This window comes from Schistocerca cancellata, chromosome 6 (assembly GCF_023864275.1).
Source record: "Schistocerca cancellata isolate TAMUIC-IGC-003103 chromosome 6, iqSchCanc2.1, whole genome shotgun sequence".
Lineage (NCBI taxonomy): Eukaryota > Metazoa > Arthropoda > Insecta > Orthoptera > Acrididae > Schistocerca > Schistocerca cancellata.
In genome coordinates this window covers 664268034-664272377 of record NC_064631.1, presented here as the reverse complement: position 1 = coordinate 664272377, position 4344 = coordinate 664268034, and positions in this window count along the sequence as shown.

The following is a 4344-nucleotide window of genomic DNA, read 5'->3' as shown; positions in this document are numbered from 1 at the left end:
TGCGAAGATTACTGAAGGCGAACTACTCGCTGTTGAGAGGAATGTCGTTACACCTGTTTCCAAATGCATTGCGGTTGACGGACATCATTTTGAGCATTTATTGCATTAATGTGGTATTTACAGGTAATCACGCTGTAACAGCATGCGTTCTCAGAAATGATAAGTTCACAAAGGTACATGTATCACATTGAAACAACCGAAATAAAATGTTCAAACGTACGTATGTTCTGTATTTTAATTTAAAACCCTACTTGTTACCAACTGTTCGTCTAAAATTGTGAACCATAAGTTTATGACTATTACAGCGCAATCTATCACAAAGCGAAAAAGTGGTCCAACTAAAACATTCATATTTCATTACGTACTATACGAATATGTAATAAAAAATTGGGGTTCGTATTTAAAAAAACGCAGTTGATATTCGTTTGGCCTATGTCACCGCCATCTAGCGGGCCAACCATAGAGCCATCTAGTTTCCCCTTCAAGCTAGAAAAATTTCGTTCTTTGTAGTTTTTTCGTTTGACGCTTATTTCGTGAGATATTTGGCCCAGTCACGATCAATGGACCACCATGTATATCGGCGTGTATATATTATAATGGTTGTACCTTTTAATATATTTTTAGCTCTCATTATCTATTTATGTAATATCTACACTCCTGGAAATTGAAATAAGAACACCGTGAATTCATTGTCCCAGGAAGGGGAAACTTTATTGACACATTCCTGGGGTCAGATACATCACATGATCACACTGACAGAACCACAGGCACATAGACACAGGCAACAGAGCATGGACAATGTCGGCACTAGTACAGTGTATATCCACCTTTCGCAGCAATGCAGGCTGCTATTCTCCCATGGAGACGATCGTAGAGATGCTGGATGTAGTCCTGTGGAACGGCTTGCCATGCCATTTCCACCTGGCGCCTCAGTTGGACCAGCGTTCGTGCTGGATGTGCAGACCGCGTGAGACGACGCTTCATCCAGTCCCAAACATGCTCAATGGGGGACAGATCCGGAGATCTTGCTGGCCAGGGTAGTTGACTTACACCTTCTAGAGCACGTTGGATGGCACGGGATACATGCGGACGTGCATTGTTCTGTTGGAACAGCAAGTCCCCTTGCCGGTCTAGGAATGGTAGAACGATGGGTTCGATGACGGTTTGGATGTACCGTGCACTATTCAGTGTCCCCTCGACGATCACCAGTGGTGTACGGCCAGTATAGGAGATCGCTCCTCACACCATGATGCCGGGTGTTGGCCCTGTGTGCCTCGGTCGTATGCAGCCCTGATTGTGGCGCTCACCTGCACGGCGCCAAACACGCATACGACCATCATTGGCACCAAGGCAGAAGCGACTCTCATCGCTGAAGACGACACGTCTCCATTCGTCCCTCCATTCACGCCTGTCGCGACACCACTGGAGGCGGGCTGCACGATGTTGGGGCGTGAGCGGAAGACGGCCTAACGGTGTGCGGGACCGTAGCCCAGCTTCATGGAGACGGTTGCGAATGGTCCTCGCCGATACCCCAGGAGCAACAGTGTCCCTAATTTGCTGGGAAGTGGCGGTGCGGTCCCCTACGGCACTGCGTAGGATCCTACGGTCTTCGCGTGCATCCGTGCGTCGCTGCGGTCCGGTCCCAGGTCGACGGGCACGTGCACCTTCCGCCGACCACTGGCGACAACATCGATGTACTGTGGAGACCTCACGCCCCACGTGTTGAGCAATTCGGCGGTACGTCCACCCGGCCTCCCGCATGCCCCCTATACGCCCTCGCTCAAAGTCCGTCAACTGCACATACGGTTCACGTCCACGCTGTCGCGGCATGCTACCAGTGTTAAAGACTGCGATGGAGCTCCGTATGCCACGGCAAACTGGCTGACACTGACGGCGGCGGTGCACAAATGCTGCGCAGCTAGCGCCATTCGACGGCCAACACCGCGGTTCCTGGTGTGTCCGCTGTGCCGTGCGTGTGATCATTGCTTGTACAGCCCTCTCGCAGTGTCCGGAGCAAGTATGGTGGGTCTGACATACCGGTGTCAATGTGTTCTTTTTTCCATTTCCAGGAGTGTATGTGGGTGTAATTACCACTCTCTTCTTTATTCGTTTATCTACAAAACATTGTAAGAACGACGTGTTTGTCGTTCACATGAGTGTCAATAGATTACACTGCTTCTTGTGTTGTTTTGTAGGTTTGCTTATTTTATTCTAAATTATTAATTGCCTCATGCTTGGAAATTTTTTCACATCTTATGTACTCGTATGTGGCTACGCGAACTTACTGTGCAAACTGCATACAGTTCTAGTGAAGCGTTTGCCATAGGCTGGTGTTGACGTAAGCTATAGCCGGTGCGCGAATTGCACTCTACTTAACCCGAGGCTGCACAGTCACCATTCAGTGTACGATCGTGGTGTCACGAAAAATCCGAGAAGCCGCCACCACCAACCACAGGCGTAAACACTGTAACATTCCTCTATTTTGAACGCCTTACACAGTAACACTGCCTTTAAAATTTTAGTACAGTTTCTCTATATCTTATTTGAAGGCCATACGTAATAGTACAGTTTGTAACTTTGTTGTTCCTACCTTTGCAGGGCCAAAAAATTCTGAAGATGGCTTCTAGATAAGCCGGAACCGGTTAATAAAGAAATGTAATTGCGATCTCGACTGTTCACTTTTACGAGGGCAGTTCAATAAGTAATGCAACACATTTTTTTCTGAAACAGGGGTTGTTTTATTCAGCATTGAAATACACCAGGTTATTTCCCAATCTTTTAGCTACACAACACTATTTTTCAACGTAATCTCCATTCAATGCTACGGCCTTACGCCACCTTGAAATGAGGGCCTGTATGCTTGCACGGTACCATTCCACTGGTCGATGTCGGAGCCAACGTCGTACTGCATCAATAACTTCTTCATCATCCGCGTAGTGCCTCCCACGGATTGCGTCCTTCATTGGGCCAAACATATGGAAATCCGACGGTGCGAGATCGGGCTGTAGGTTGCATGAGGAAGAACAGTCCACTGAAGTTTTGTGAGCTCCTCTAGGGTGCGAAGACTTGTGTGAGGTCTTGCGTTGTTATGAAGAAGGAGAAGTTCGTTCAGATTTTTGTGCCTACGAACACGCTGAAGTCGTTTCTTCAATTTCTGACGAGTAGCACAATACACTTCAGAGTTGATCGTTTGACCATGGGGAAGGACATCGAACAGAATAACCCCTTCAGCGTCCCAGAAGACTGTAACCATGACTTTACCGGCTGAGGGTATGGCTTTAAACTTTTTCTTGGTAGGGGAGTGGGTGTAGCGCCACTCCATTGATTGCCGTTTTGTTTCAGGTTCGAAGTGATGAACCCATGTTTCATCACCTGTAACAATCTTTGACAAGAAATTGTCACCCTCAGCCACATGACGAGCAAGCAATTCCGCACAGATGGTTCTCCTTTGCTCTTTATGGTGTTCGGTTAGACAACGAGGGACCCAGCGGGAACAAACCTTTGAATATCCCAACTGGTGAACAATTGTGACAGCACTACCAACAGAGATGTCAAGTTGAGCACTGAGTTGTTTGATGGTGATCCGTCGATCATCTCGAACGAGTGTGTTCGCACGCTCCGCCATTGCAGGAGTCACAGCTGTGCACGGCCGGCCCGCACGCGGGAGATCAGACAGTCTTGCTTGACCTTGCGGCGATGATGACACACGCTTTGCCCAACGACTCACCGTGCTTTTGTCCACTGCCAGATCACCGTAGACATTCTGCAAGCGCCTATGAATATCTGAGATGCCCTGGTTTCCCGCCAAAAGAAACTCGATCACTGCCCGTTGTTTGCAACGCACATCCGTTACAGACGCCATTTTAACAGCTCCGTACAGCGCTGCCACCTGTCGGAAGTCAATGAAACTATACGAGACGAAGCGGGAATGTTTGAAAATATTCTACAAGAAATTTCCGGTTTTTTCAACCAAAATTGGCCGAGAAAAAAAATGTGTTGCATTAGTTATTGAACTGCCCTCGTAAATTTCGTCAAGCTGTTGTAATTGTCAGTGAAACATCATGGTAAAACTAGCTCAGTCCTTAAATTTTGCACACCACTGTAGTTGGTAATGAATGCTGAGAAGTAAGTGAACCGCTACCGTATAAATATGAGTAAATTAAAGATGTTCACCAATACATTCTGAAGCCCTTTAGAAATTTTATTATAATTTCCCGTCTGAAGCTAAGTTTTTTATCTCAATACTAAATGTGACAGATTTTTGAAAATTAATTTAGTATGCCGCAGTAGTACAGCCTTCTTCCATTTAGCGAAAATCATGAAAGTAAATTTGGGTATATACCA